This window comes from Dasypus novemcinctus, chromosome 25 (genome assembly GCF_030445035.2).
Source record: "Dasypus novemcinctus isolate mDasNov1 chromosome 25, mDasNov1.1.hap2, whole genome shotgun sequence".
In the NCBI taxonomy this organism is placed as follows: domain Eukaryota; kingdom Metazoa; phylum Chordata; class Mammalia; order Cingulata; family Dasypodidae; genus Dasypus; species Dasypus novemcinctus.
Genome location: NC_080697.1, coordinates 54,293,523 through 54,309,508, shown reverse-complemented (window position 1 = coordinate 54,309,508; position 15,986 = coordinate 54,293,523). Strand labels below are relative to the sequence as shown.

Sequence of the window (15,986 nt, the reverse complement as noted above, 5' to 3'; positions counted from 1 at the left end):
GGCGTAGCACAGGTGCGAGAAAGTATCAACTGCAACATGAAGATACTTAAGGCGTCCAAAGGCGCTAACGTGTGTGACGTCAAGTTGCCAGCGGGAGTTAGGCCGTAGGCCGCGGGGATTAGCTCCGCGAGGCTGCAAGGGTCCAAGAGGCAGCAAAGGTGCACATGTTTGGCAGGAGCGCACAAGATGTTTACATGTTTCAATGGGGAGGTCTGGGAAGAGCTTTTGAATGGATCGCGCTGAGAAGTGGAATTGAGAGTGTAGGAGCTTAGCTTGGTTGACAAAGTCTCCCAGTCTTGTTTTGTCAGTGAGGTTTTCTTGAATGGCAACTGGGCATACATGGTGGCCGGATGCTAAAGCATCGGCGAGGGCATTTCCTTGAGCTAGCGGTCCTGGCAGGCCAGAGTGACTTCTGATATGAGCAATGAACCAGGGTTGTTGCCTTTCTTCAAGCAGTCGCTGTACAAAAGCGAGTGCTTGGTCAATAGTTAAGTCACTGGGTAGGAAAGTAGCAAGCGGGAGGCTGCGACACACTTGTAAAGTGTATAAGCTGTCTGTGAAGATGTTAAGAGGCTGGTCCGGGTAGAGATTGAGGACTGCGGCGACAGCTAAAAGTTCACCTGTTTGGACAGAAAAGTCATTAGCAAACACCAATTGTCGTGGCTTAGGTTCTCTTGGCGTATATATGACAGCAGCGAATGCCTTTTTTGAAGCATCGGTGAAAGCAGTGATGGCAAAAGGAATTGGCTTTCTTGCGGGCAGCGGATGGAACGGGTTGGAAAATGCTAATTGAGATACCCCTTGTAGTAGTGGATGATGCGGATAGTGATTGTCAAAAGAGCCACGAAAGAATTCTATTAGGCTTTGCATTTGGGCATTATTCATGATGAGAGAGGTAACTTCTTTTGCATCAAAGGGCCAAACGATGGTGTGTGGCGGGACGCCGTACGTTTGTATGGAGAGAAGTACTAAGTCAGTGGCTAATGTGATCCAAGCCCTTGTAAATGGGCAGATTTTTGGGAGTTTACTTTTTGACGTGTGTAGAAAAAGAAGAGGACCATCTTGCCATAGGAGACCCGTTGGGGTGACTGGTGTTGGCAAAACTAAGGCAAGGATTGGGAGATCGGGAGAGAATCGCTCTAGGCGGCATTGCTGGAGTGCAGCATTTACTTGTTGGATGGCTTCTTTGGCAGCTGGGGTGATGGTGATGGGGCGAACGACTGCAGCGGATGGACTGCACTTAGTCTGCAGGAGCTCGAAAAGGGGTTGCATTTGCGCTGTTGTGATGGGGAGTGCTGATCGAAGCCAATTGATTTGTCCGCAAAGCCGTTGGAGCTCAGTCAGCGTCATGTGATCAGAAACATGGATTCGCGGGCTGGTGGGCCGAATATATTGATGAAAATGAAAGCCTAAGAACTGGAAAGGTGGCTGGGGGTTGACTTTGTCAGGTTGCACTATTAATCCAAGACTTGAAAGGTTTGTCGTAACTGCAGAGAGTAAATCATTGAGAAGTGTGTTAGAACTTGCTGCTAAAAGGAGGCCATCCATATAGTGGATGATGTATGTGTGCTCTAGATGGAACTTAGAGCGTAGCGGCTCAATGGCATGATTGACATAGAGCTGACATATAGTTGGACTGTTCCGCATGCCTTGTGGTAGTACTCGCCATTGGAATCGGAGTGCTGCTCCTTGATTGTTGGTACGCGGGACTGTAAACGCAAATCGTGGACAGTCTCGCGGGTGAAGAGGAATGGAGAAAAAGCAATCTTTGATGTCAATGGTGGCTGCATAAAAATGCTGAGGGACTGCAGTGGGATGCGGGCAACCAGGCTGAGGTGATCCCATTGACTTAATATGTTTGTTAATTTCTCGAAGGTCATGAAGGAGGCGGAACTTGCTCGTGTTCTTTTTATTGATGACGAAGACTGGCGAATTGTAGGGACTGGTAGACGGCTCAATATGCCCTGCTTGTAGCTGTTCTTCGACGAGGGCAGAGAGAGCTTGCAGTTTATGAGTTGGCAAGGGCCACTGCTCAACCCAGATGGGCTCCTCTGTGTCCCATTCCAGAGGGATAGGGTCAGGTCTTGAGATGGGAGCAGTGGCCCCTATAAGGGGGGGGGGGCGGCGCAGCTATGAAGGCTTCTGTGGTGATTCGAGCTTTTAGCTGGCTGAGTACATCTCTTCCCCACAGGATGGTTTGGACTGAAGAAAGGACGAGTGGACGAATCTGGCCTTCGTGACCTTCTCGGTCGCTCCAATGCAGAGGCTGGGAGGTTTTCCAGGAGGTAGCAGCTCCCGTGGCGCCGATGACTTGAGGGCCGGTTTCGAGGGGCCAATGATTGAAGGTGGCGATTTCAAAGGGAATACAAGAGATTTCAGCACCAGAGTCTAAGAGCCCTTCAAGCCATTGTCCGTTTATTTTAAGCTCTAAGGAAGGTTTTTGGTGACGTTTGATAGGCATTGTCCACATTAAGGTTTTGGAGCTCTCTGGAGGGCCTCTTGGGGGAGGGGCTGAGGCCTGCCCCGCTGGAAGTTTAAAGGCTGGGAGATACGTTGCGATGAGCGGCAATCGCGGGCCCAGTGATACCCCTTGCCACAGCGCGGGCATGGTGTGGGGGGGCCTCTTGGTCTGTGCAGTGCTACGGCAGGGCGGGGAGCTGCCTGTTGAGGGCACTCGCGGACAAAATGACCGGGCTGACCGCATCGAAAGCAGGCAGAAGTGGAGGCAGATGACACAGCCATGGCGGAAGCGAAGGCAGCAGTAAGTGCTTTAGTCTGTGGGTCAATATCTCGACAAGCCAATACCCATTCATGTATTGGCTTATCACGGATAGGAAGAATAACGGCTCGGAAGGGTGCAAGGCACCCATCGAGAATGAGTTCTTTTGCTAACACAAACTGAGCATCTTCGTTAGTAATTTTCCGCTGGCATGCTTCTAAAACGCGTGCGACAAATGCTGGAAAGGTTTCTTGCGAGTCTTGAAGCATTTGCGTAAATTTGGTGGACTGCTTGGTAGAAACTAAAGAGAACGATTGCTGGACAAGAGCTTTTACTCGGTGCCAAAACCCTGGATCTATGTTTATATAAGAACGAGGGTCAGCATAGTTGTTAATTCCTGTGTAGGCGTCAGCTGGATCTTGGATACCCGCCTGGACATTTTCTACCACTTGCTTATCAACAGCTACTTGATAGTAAGCACGCCATTCAAGGAACTGGCCTGGCGGAAGGATGGAACGGGCTAGAGAAATCCAGTCATAAGGAAGAGCAAGTTGAACCCCTAACTCTTCTATTAATTGTTGGACATATGGGCTACCTATGCCGTCTTCTTTAACAGCTTTGCGAAGAGTTTTAACTTCTTCGGCTGTGAAGGGAAGCCAAGTCTGAGGGCGTTGCTGCGTGGGCAGCGGGTTGAGCGGGTATAGCTGGGGGGCGGGAGAATGTGCTTCGCTAGAAGCAGGTGGGGAGCTGCTGCCATACGGTGGTGGCGAGGGATGAACGGTAGCGGGAAACAGATGAGAGAATGATGGCTTAGCAGCGTCAAGGCGGCAACAAACTGGCGGCGGGATATTTTTGGGCGCTGGACAAGATGGCGGAGCGGCGACGTCACTTTTAGGCGCCTGCCAAGATGGCGATGTAGTTACGTCATTTTTGGGCGCCGGCCAAGATGGCGGCGAAGTCACGTCATTTCCGGGGGCCGGCCAAGATGGCGGCGAAGTCACGTCATTTCCGGGGGCCGGCCAAGATGGTGGCGACATTATGTCCGGGGCAGGGCCGGAAGATGACGAGACAGGGAGGGGCGGGTAAAGGTGAGAGGAGGCGCCTTTGTTCCCGCCGGCGGGCTCGGACATAGGTGAAGAAGAAGCCGGAAGTGCGCCATTTTGGGCAGAGGTGGAAGAAAAAGGAGAAAGTCCGCTATTTTGAGGAGCTACTAAAGCGGCTTCTGCGGGCCGTGGGGAGCGCGGGCGGGGAGGTTCGCGCTCGAGAGCGGCGGCGAGCTGGTCAGACAGAGAATTTGGGTCGCCAGGATCATCGGGCTCATAGTCATTGGGTTGCTTAACTGATTTGTCTCGGATGGCTTCTGACGGTGCACCAAGGAGGCAGGCGCGTATGGCTACTAGAGCAGGCAGCAGGCAGTGCGGAAAAGACCGCTTTTCATGCTCTATGGCGGAGGTGACTCGATGTATGAGTCGAGAGTATGTGTCTGGGCTCCAGAGCTGGCAGGTGGCGAGCCACGGATTAAGAGGGAGTAGCAGGTCCCAATATTTTTGGAGCTGTTTTAGGGAAACGCGGACTCCATTGGTATCAAGCAGGGCGGCTAAAAGCCGAACCTGAGGGGTATGGTGTGAGGAGAGAGAGGTGCCCATAGTGGGAGAAGAAAAGACGGCGATGGGGTCCCTACCTGGAGAGCTGAAATGGTCGCCAGTAGACAGCAGCAGCAGCAGCAGAGAGGGGCCGGAGGGTGGTGGAAGGAAAGGATCCCGGGCGGGCCCCCAGCTGTGAGCTGCTATTCCAAGTTAGCAACCCCTGCTGTGGGCTGCTACTCTAAGTTAGCAACCTACGAGGACCGGGCGGGCTTCCACGGCTCGGCGGTGAGCCCCTAGGCCAACGCGTAGGCCTAGGTTCTCCAGGCGTGGGGGACGCGCGGTAAAAACCACGGAGACAGCCTGTGAGAATGAGCTAGTCCAATTTATTGCGGAAATACACTTGATTATATAAGGTCGGGTCAAGGGAGGGGTAGGAATTGGGGCGGGTAAACTACGGGGCGGTAGTGGATAGGCGGAACTGTGCAGGCAGCTATGAGGTAGGCGGTGATTAAGAAAGGGGGCAGATTATGAGTTGGCTAAGTGGACGGGACTGGCGGGAAGGATAGCAACGGCTGGAAAAGGGAGATAACAAAAGCAAGGAGGAGGGGTGAAGGGAGGCAGCAACAGGACAGAGTGAGAGTAAGGGGGTGAAGGAAGAGCCAAGCTGACAAGATGGCAAAATCTGGGGGGCCAGGCCCACCCCAAGAATTTGTTAAAAATCAGCACTCTGATTTGCATAGCATGTAGTTCATCTTCAGGCAGGTGATTTTTTAAATTACCTGCCGTTCTTTTTCCCATTGTTCCTTCTGTAAGCGTTTTGCAGCAGGCACCTGTTCACTTACTGATAGGTGTGTGTGTGTGTCTGACTTTCATTTTCACGTTTATCAACAGACTTGCCCTGTGGAGAGGACAAATTTGATTTACAGTCAGACCTCTGTGAGCTACCTCTCTGGATAGCTGGTAGGAAGCTGTCTAGAAAAAAATGTGTTTTCCAGCTCTTTCGACCCTCACATTTCCAGAGAGGGATGTGTTTCCTGTGAAATAACTGAAACTTGCCACCAGCTTGTCTCATCTGTCGGTGACACTGTTAGAAAGACACAATGAATAATGCTTCATTTCTGTGCTCATGTCCAGATAATAACTCTCACTTCTTAATAACTTTCCTCTGGCCATCAATATCACAAATACAATAAAATTTTGTAAGCTGGTAGATGAGGGTTTGGTGAGAAGTGAAGCACAATTTTCACAATTTTACCAAATCAGGGTATAGATGATACAGGGCACAGTTCTACCTCTGAACAAATGCAGAGGTGGGCTGGGAAATACCAAAAAATTGTACTCAGGGTCAGGACAAGGAGGCCAATGTTTCCCAAGAGAGTGACAAGTCCTGATTTTTCAGCCTTTATTACTGATTAGCCTTTCTTTTGTTCTTTATTCTTTTTATTTTTTAACTTTATTTTGGAAGAAATTTTAGCTTACAGAAATGTTACATAAAAAAATATAGGGGATTCCCATGTACCTCACCCTCTCCCCTTCTCAATTTTCCCCTATTAACAACATCTTTCGTTAGTGTGGTACATTTGTTACAGCTAATGAACAAATAATGAAGCATTGCTATCAACCTTGGCCTATCGTTTACATTGTGGTTTACGCTTCGCACCACACAATTTTCTAAGTTTTGACAAAATGCATAATGGCCTGTCTCCATCATTGCAACAGCATGCAGAACAATTCCAGTGCCCTAAAAATGCCCTTGGTTCCACCTATTCTTGCCTCTCCTTCCCCTCAGAACCCCTGGTGACCACTTTCCTATCAATGTTACAAGTTCTTCCACTACTATAATAGTAACAAGTGTACTTTGGTCCATGGCTGCCCTCCCCCCTTACGTTTGTTCATTCCTCAATCTTGAGGATTTTGAGATAGTGATGCCCACTCTGCTTCAGACTGAGAGGGCAGATGGAAGGAACTGTTTTGCTTACAGCTGTAGATACTCTTTGCTTTTTGGGATGTGGATTGTCCATCAACATCATGTAGTTAGTTGTCCTGGGTGAGTCCGATGAACAGAGGAATAGGTATTGGCTGCAACTCTGCTGAGATTCAAGGATCAACCAGCATATGAACAGATGGAAGATATAAGTCTCTGGGACTTATTTTTAATGGGTATAGTGCTTCCCACAGTTTCTAGAGGAGGAGTGTAGCCTGCCGTTCCCTACTGCACCATCTTGGATCGTTCTGATTATCTTGTTTGATGTTTGGAAGGAGACATTTATTTTGGACTGCCTATGTGCAGGCTTTATGTGGACAAGCTGTGAGAGGCACAACAGAGCACAGGGAGACTCTGCTCTTACAGACTCAGGCAAGAGCCCTGGCCCCAGCTCTTGTTAGGCTCTATTGTCATCTAACTGCATGCCTTACCTCCTCAGGACTTCAGTTGTTCCTATTTAGAATAAGTTACAAAATTGCTAAATACTCTTTCTGTTCTGAAGTCCTATGACCTTCTCTTACCACAGAGGAAAAACTTCAAAAGCTAAAAAAGGAGAAAAAGCAATAAAATTGAGAGCCAAAATCAGATGTCCAGACAGTGTCTAAAAGGTCAGCAGAGCCGGTGGTCACTATGGACTAGATCTTCGTGGAGGAGTTTTGACCTCATCTGTACTCACAAGGAGCCCAGGACCTGAATCCTTGGAGGAGAGCCTTCTAGAATCTAGACAGAGAGAAGCAAGAGCACAGGCTCTGAGTAGCTCATGGAACTTTCCTGAGAGTGAGAAGGTCTTTGTTGTTATAACGGAGAGTGCATTTCATTTCTGGAAATGGTTTTAGCATGGGATTTCAAGCATTAGTAGTTATCATAAAATATACAGAGATGCTAAAAATATGGAAAATGGATATCAGCTCTATTTATATATATATCTACATTCTTATAATAGATAATATTTTCATTTGTATGTAGATATTAAACTCTTCTAAAGACAAATCAGAATTCATCTCAGTTCATATAATAATTATCTGGGTCTCTGCTTTTAGTTATAAGAACTAGTTAAATGTGCTCCTGCGTCTTTCTATATTTTTAATGACCATTTCTTATCTTTCATTCTCACTTGAAATCTCCAAATTGATAATATTACTCTCATCTTTATGTGGTTTTCACAGCAGCATGAAGAACATCTCAATGTCACATCAATGGCTCCAGGATGCATCTGCTGTAGTTAACATGTCTCCTAAATATTCAGGTCCATTTCCTCTAGCACATGCTTGATTCCCACATGTTTAAAGATGGACCTGTTAGCACTCACTCTTCCTCCCACTTCCCTTCCCAAGAAATAAGAGCAGAAGAACAAAGGAGCTGCACAATTTCTTAATGATATGAAAATGATATATGCTGCATAACAATAGGAGAAACTGACAATTATAAACAGAACAATCAACAGAATGAATGTCTTCTAAAATAGATGTGAAGACCTTGTAAAAATATTCAACCAAAGCTTACGGTACTTTCATTGATGAATTACGGACCAGTTGGAGATGAAACAAAATAAAAATGATCACAGCTCTCCTTTTTATAGGATAAGCATTTGCTTTTGGGGAGTTCAAGTGTGAAAACTCAAACAGATGTTCTTATGTGATGTTAACTGAAGTAAAGGTTAATTTAGGGAATTTTGGCTTTCTGAGGAATACCATGTTCTTTCCCTAAACGTCTGCTTATCAGGAAAGACTGTGGAGCAATCCTGGAAGAACACTTTCCCAGGGTCACATATACTTTGGTGCAAAAGTTATTCGAGGGCTCCGCTCTAATGAATCCACGTTCAATTTTTAAAAAGGTTTAATTTTCCCCTTTGGAAATGAAGGGGATTGGGGATTGTGGAAATGTGCTGGCTGATGAAATGTTCTCTGTTTTCCTGTAATCTAGATGAGATACTAGTTTTTTCCAAAGACAGGGAAGCCTGACCACAACTGTATCTTTTGTCTCTTTATGAGGTAAAACCACAGGCCAGAGTATGTATTTAACTCTTCTGTACACAACCTTTCTTTCAGCTTATGGCCGATGAATGTCCAATCACTAAATTTACTGTCAGCCTCAGAGCAACTAATATCAAGGGACTTTTCCACCAAGAGTTTGCAGAATTTGACTCTGAAGTTTTTTAAGAGTCTTAAGGAGTCAAACCAAACCAAACACAAAACTGCCACCACCATTACCACCATCACTACCAAAAGGGTGGTGTCTTACCAAAAAGTTGATTCCCTACACAGAGAAACCTTGGTGTAGAGAAGCAGGGACTATATCATTATCCCTGTTTCCCGGAAGACTTAGAAATGCAAAAGAAAAAGAAAAAGAAAAACCGCATGCCCAGACAGGAAGCGAAAGCATGCTGGGGATGTGTGTGATCGCGTCAAAGAGTATGTGCTTTGGCACTGCCAATCTTGAAACATCGTTGGACTTCACGGACTCTTCTGAAACAGTCACCTACTCTACTGTGGTTTCCACTGAAGAGTCTCAAAGAGTGCCAGTGTGAGGCCACGTGGCACAGCAGGAAGAGGCAGGGTCCCCGACCTTGAAAAAGCATTTAACCTTCACCATGGTTTAGTCATTAAAACTTCCCAGGAAGCTTTAGTGAAAACCTTTGAGTTTGAATTCCTGCTCCACCATTTACTGGCTTTGTAGTCTTGGGTGAATAACAACTCCTCTAATGTGCTAAAATTGGATGAACCTACCTACGTCACAAGAGGGTGGGGTGTTAAAGATAAGACAAATACAGTGGTGGCCATAGTGAAAACTTGCTAAGTCCCCTAGAAATGAGATCTTTTATTAAGTTAATCACCTTTGATGTGCATCCCAGTACCACAGTACGATATCTGACACCCGTCTGTATTCCTTATGACTCACTGCTGCATTTTGTAGTACTTTTGTGATGATAATAACAGTAATGAGAGTAGCTAACACACTCATCCAGTGCTCACACTGACCATATGATATTCTAAGTTCATGATTTGTATTATTTCATTTTTCCTCTATTTTCATCCCCATTTTGAGGAAACCAAGAGACAGGTGAAGTAGCTTTGCTAGCCTTGCTGCTAGTAAATTGTGGACTTGGGATTAAAGACCAGGTACCCTGACTCCAGAGCTCATGCTCCTGACAACTCGAGATGCATTTCTCTCTCTACCTTAAAGTGGAGCTTCTAATTAGTTCTTTATGCCTTTTTCCACAGCCACTGATTTGAATAATTGTTTTTCATTTAATGTTCTCATGGTGTCAAACCTTTTATTCCAAATTCTCTTGTCTTTAGTTAGAAAAGCAAAGGGCTTCATACTTGCAGATCTGGGTTTTGAAAGCTCTGGTGTAGGACCCAGGTGTGTGTGTGAGAAAGAGCATGCGTGTGTGAGAGAGATCCAGAGAGGAAGAGAAAGAGAATAATTGTCATTTTGTTTTCCTCTAGAGATCTCTAAGCTGAGATGTGCTATCTTACTGAAAGTAGATAGATCAATACTAAGATTAAGGGAGAGAAGGGGTAGTTAATAAACTGGTCTCTAAGATGCAAGGTTGGAGTGAAGTATGGAAATGAGCTCTTTGCTTCTGTGAGGGAAACTTAATCTCTGTGAGAAGGGCGGACAACCAATCTGGTTTCCATTTCTCTCCAGAGGATTGCTTAGCAAAGAGGTCTTACCGGCATCGCCTCAGGGTTTGGAATCTACTTGCAGTGACTTGAATGGCTACCATTACAGAGGCCTTTCCGTTGCCAGGATTGTGCATTACATCCTTTCTCTGCTAGTAAACCCTGGAGGGAGGTGATGCACCGCTCAGTTGTAGCCAGGTGCTAACCAGGCACATGCCCCAGAGCTCGTAATTTGCAGAGGCAAGTAGTTTCAGTTTACTAAAAATTGATGCAGAACCTTGGAGAAAAAATAGTATAGACTTAAGGGTTGACTTGGGACCCAGAACTTCAAATTAAGCAGATGTGGGTACAGTTATTAAGAAGTCACAAATCTTCCCTTTATAGTAGAGTAAAATAGACTTAAAATAATCCAGAACATTATGGGATCCACTCACACATGCACACAGAAACATGTGCACACACACAATGTTACGGAACTTAACACACTCAAAGAGTTAAAGCGTTGAGGCGTGAATTCCTTTATACTTTTACAACCTAACACAGTAAAAAGAGTTTTAAAATGTGGGGTAAAAAACAATCCTGTCTTAGGGTAACCAAGACTTTGAAAGGAATGAAATGCAAGCATTTCAATTTACTGTCAGTAACAGTTTCTTTCTACTAGCATTTAAAGCCAATTAGCGAGCATGGATGAAAATTCTAAACATCAGGAACTTCTTCATAAACAAAAACTCACGAAACCGGGAAGCTGGATGGCTCACTGCCTAATTATACTTACTTAAGCTACAAATGGCTGTCACTGAACAGAAGCCAACAGTCCTCTGAAATGAATTTTGATGGGTATAGAAAACATCTAAATTACATAATAATAGCTTACATGGGTATAACATTTTTAAATGCAGTATCTCTCTAAACTTTTACAGCCTCTCTGAAACTCAGTTATGGAAACTATAATATTATTCTCCCCACTTTATAGAAGAGAAACTGAGGCCTGTTGTGGTGACTGGTTCATCCAAGATCACGTAGTTGATAAATGGAAGTCGGGAATCTCTGCTCCTGATCTGATGACCTCTTTGGTCTCTCCTTTTCTTTCCCTGTTGAAATCCATGAAGACATCAATGCAAAGGGGCAGAATTTGCAGACACTTTTGAATTTGAGGCTTATTTCGTAGAACAATGGAGGAAGGGGCTATTCAAATAAATTGGTCCTTCAACTAGAGTTCTCCATCCCCCTTCTCCACCAGTCACACATACACACAGTCCGCCATTCGAAGCAGTTGGATGGTAGCTACTTAGTAAAGCTCATCACCATGATCAATGGTTTATGAGGGGAAGAGACTTTATTTTGCTAATGTGTATAGATCCCCTAAGAATACAGCTGGGACTTTAACTCAAATTTAAAATATAATTGAAGAGAAGCTAGTTTCTTGATAAAGAGGAGAGAGAAGCAACTCACAGAAGTTGAATTGAGGAAAATGAGAGGCAATGGCTAAAAAGGAAGGTTGCTATAGCAACTGTAGAATGCACCTTTCCCCTTAATGACAGTTAAGGTCAGAATGGGCTCTAGGTCCCAATGGATACTACAGGAATTGAAGAAATCAGCTCTTCTATGGAAATTCTCTCCCCAAGCACTGTTTGAGTTTTGTAGATCTCTTCAAGCTAAACCTCCCTGTTTTTAATCTTCACTACCTCTTAGGACCCTTTTCAATCTCTCTAGATTTCTGTATTGCCTATCAATCTCCCATCTTTACGGGGAGTTTTATTCTCTTGCTCTTAAATTGAATTCAGGTTTTGGTTATACATTGACTCAGGAGTCTGCAAGTAATAGATGCATTTTAAATGATGACAATAAAACCCAAACCCACAGAATTGTAGATTTATTCAGAAGGCTCCCCAGGGACAGGTTAAGAAGTGGGAAAGCCACAATACTCTATCGGTACAAATATTTCCTTGTAGTTGAGAGGAATGAGAATTAAATTGACTCTCTAGGGCTCTTGAAGTCACAAGAGGAAGAGATTGCAACTCATTTCATGTCTAGATTATTAAGAGTTTTATTTATCATCAGCAATAGCTTTATTTACGACAAGCAAGAATTGGACTTGGAGGAATACAACTTATGTAATTGAAATTGCAGAGGAAACTGGAATAACGTAATTGCCATGCTTGGTCATTAGCTCTGTTGGCATGAAGGGGACATGGATAGCAGTGAAATGGTAAAGGGTAAATCGGGGCAGTGGCTTCTTGTTCTGGCCCTTTCCCTAATTTCCTAGTGACCTTGGGGAATGACCAACAGTTCCCCTCACTCTCCTATTTCTCTTCTTACCGTTTTGCAATGTGTATTACAGCAAAGTGTTATGAACTGCAGGATTCCTGAGGGAAGAGGCTCTCCCTTAGCTCCGTAAAAGGCCAAGAAACCCACTTCTTGGGCATTTTGTCCATTAGAAATAGTACTTTAGAGGGTGGTATGGGAAGGAAAATAAGAGTTTTTACACTTCATCATATCCCTTTATACCTCTAATCCCCCTTTCCTTCACCTAATTAATCCTGCCCACCCCCCACCCCCCCACCCTGGGCTTTCTGATGTTGTTTGTCTTTTTTGGTTTATGCTATTTCCTAGATAGTTTATGTACTTTCTTTTTCTTTCTTTTCCTGTGCTGCTGATGTGACTGTACAAATTGTTTTTCTCTCTGTTGTAGGTTTACTAACAAAATGACTTAAAATATATGGCATACATAGTGGCTCGAAAACAAACTAGATGGAGATTTAAAATGAGCTGGTCTATTTCCCAAAGGAACTAACATTTATAAGGATGAGACTTTTGAGAGTTTGTTATTATAAAATGTGAGCTACTAAAGGATGGGATATTTAACTGAACTTGTTAAATACTAGAATTTCACCTATTTTACAGACTTGGAGGGCACTTGATCTCCTGTAGATTCTCCAGTATTATGGGATGTTCACCTATAGTTTGTTACTGGAATTTCATGCACATCTAGATTCCTTTAGCTTAATTATTCAAATTAAAATCTGATATATGGAAACAGAGTATTTCTTGCAAAATCTATATGAATTTATCATTATCTGTAGGTGAGGTGGTCCTGGACACAAAATGTCAGTTAATCCGTGGCCAAGAAAAACGAAAATAACAATAAATGAAGCATGGCAGTGTCATGGGAAGCATGTAGAAAGTGCAATGAAAATTAATCCAACATTCCATGGTAGGCATCTTTTTAATATTGCAAATTTTAATTTCTCTAATTTGGTAATTGTATTGATAAGCTGTTTCTCGTATTTTATTTTCTGATTCTTTAATTAATATAGAGAAGCATTGTGACATTATAGAAAGGTCATAAACCAGGACCCAAATCCTCTGACATTGTGTTAAGTTGGCAAACCTCTAAGTCTTTTATACAAATGGACATGAAAACGTATAACTGTATTATTGTCATGAATTTTATTATAGATGCTCAATAGGTGATGGTCATTATTATTATTATTATTCTGTGTGAAATCTGAGAAATACCTTAAAAACATTTCCACAGATCACTAAATTTTCAGAAAAACTTGAATATTTACTTGGGTCTTGGAGAGATAAGCCATTTGATCAACTTCTAAATACCTGTCATAATGATGCAATGCTCTTAAAGTGATGACATGAGCCAAAATGATTAATTTGTATATGTATTATGGAAATTTGCACATAGTACTCACAGGTTTCTGAAGTACAGCTGGTAAAATAATGTCAGGTAATAATCAGTCATAATTATACTTCAATTCACTCTTACTCAAATCCACTACAAAGTACAAAGTCCTAAAATGCTTAAGGGTTTATTGATAATTTATAAAATATTACCACATCTCAAACATCTTAGGATAGATAAGCCCTTCTTGTGGGTAGCTAGGGAAAGAAAACTTGTTCCCAGGAGAATGATTATTGGAGAATTGCTTGACTGGACTGCAACCAGGCTTCAGTTCTATCACTTTTCTGGGAATTTACAAACTTCAGCTACACCAGTGATCCTTTATGTGATTGTTTCCCAACCAGATCCTAGGGCATGATGTTGGGTTATTCATTGTAATCTTCTGACCTTAGCATATATTCAAATTCCTGCAGAAAGTCTGTAGACTCTTTTTACCAAAGTTGTTATAAGTTAACTTTTGGTATTCAGATTTCATTTTTCTATAGGAACACTGCTGTAAATGGTGTTTTAGGTTCCCAGGAATGTACAAAAAATATCTCAATGTCTAGTTTACTACTTAAAGTGACAGAGCCCCTCCTGCAAGCAGGTGTGCAGTGAGAACTCTGGACTCACCTGCATCTCTGGGTCACGGCCTAGACCCAGAGCAGAGCACTCCCCTTTTAACTACCAAGGCCACCTCTATGTGCACATTTGTAAGAAAGGAATCACTCTCATCTGCATATGTATATAGGCATCTTATGTCTGTACATGTACATGCCTCCTAGCAACCAAACTATCTACTACCCACTCACCTGCCTACCCATTTAACCAAATGCGGTAGGCCGCTTCTGAAATGACTCCCAGGATTTTTGCCTCCTTGTATAATTCTCTCTATTTGAGGAAGGCAGGACCTAGTGACTCACTTCCAAAGAAAAGAATACGCAGAGGAGGTTGGGCGTCATCTGATATTAGCTTACAAAACGTTGTGGCTTCCATCTTGGGCACCTTCTCTTGCTAGATTGTTCTGAAGGAAACCAGCTACCCTATTATGAGCAGCCCTGTGAGAGGTCTATGTGGCAAGGAATTGATGCATTTGCCCAACATCCAGTGAGGACCAGCAGCTTTCTATCAACGTGTGAGTGATCCTCAAAACTATTCCCCTCCCAGTAAAGCCTTGAATTCTTGGCAGCCCCAGCTGGCAGTTTGACTGTAGCCTTGTGAGAGACACTGAGCCAAACTGTGCTTGAATTCCTGACTCTGAGGTATTATGAGATAATATATGTTTGCTGTTTTAAGGTACTAAGTTTTGTGGTGATTTGTTATATAGTTATAAAGAAAAAAGAACAAATTTGGAAAAATGGACCCCACTAAGTCCACTGGGGGCACTTATCTTAGCAGAAGGCTTCCTTGAAGTGGGTCTGATACTTAGGTCATGTTCTAAAGAGAAAAGGGAGGTTCATTGGACAGGAAGTTACTAATAATATCACACATTGACATTGCCGATCAAGGCAGCTCATTCATTTCTCTCCCTTCCTACTTAGTTAAGACCTTGAAAAAGTTTACTACTGAGCACAGACAATACATCTCCATCTTTAGCCTTCTTTGAGTAGGCTAAAGAATTTTTACATTTACTTAGTGTCTCAGTTTGCCAGAGTTGCTATAACAAAAACCACAGACTGGTTGGTTTAAACAATAGGAATTTATTATTTCAGTTTGGAAGTCTAGAAGTTCAAAATCAAGGTTTTGACGGGGTCATGCTTGCTCTGCATTCTGTAGCATTCTGGTAGTGGCTTATCAAGAATCCATAACTCAGTCTCTACCTCCATCCTATAGTCTTCTATCTCCTTCTACCTCCTACTACTCTGTTTTTAAGGATTCCAGCAACACTGGATTAGGCCCACTGTGGTTTAGTGTGGCCTCATCTTAACTAATAACATCTTCAAAGAGCCTATTTACAATTGGGTTCACACGCACAGGATGGGGTTAGGCCTTGAGCATGTCTTTGTGAGGTTTCAATCCATAAAACTTAGCTCACCAAAAAAAATCATAATAAACTATGAGTTCTGGAAAAAGACTTTTGTAATACTTCTTGAAGTTCTCTGGAAGATTTCCTTGTCTTTGGATTTCAGAGATGGAGATGATACTGCAAGTATGTAAGAAATGAGGAGAGGCATTGCAAAGGCCAGGAAGGAAGAGAATGCTTCCTGGGAATAGGCCCACATGTGATCTCCCTCCTATAAAGAGAGGCAGCCATCTTAAAACTAGCCTTTGAAAGAGTCAGTCCCTGAGGCAACCCTGGATTCCAGAGGTATAATTTTAAAATCTGAACTTAGATCTCCTACTTCTTCACTTGTAATTACTTACAGTCTTCTGTTTTCTCTTCTATTTTTTAACA

The 15,986-nt window shown here is 43.4% G+C and overlaps 1 long non-coding RNA gene across 1 annotated transcript; it reads left to right on the top strand.

Moving 5' to 3' along the window:
• Window positions 1–11,900: 11,900 nt before the first annotated feature.
• LOC131275933 (uncharacterized) lies at window positions 11,901–14,718 on the top strand. Its single transcript, XR_009183393.1, has 3 exons — window positions 11,901–12,124; window positions 12,999–13,129; window positions 14,610–14,718. It is a non-coding gene; the product is annotated as an uncharacterized lncRNA (long non-coding RNA).
• The last annotated feature ends 1,268 nt before the right edge of the window (window positions 14,719–15,986 follow it).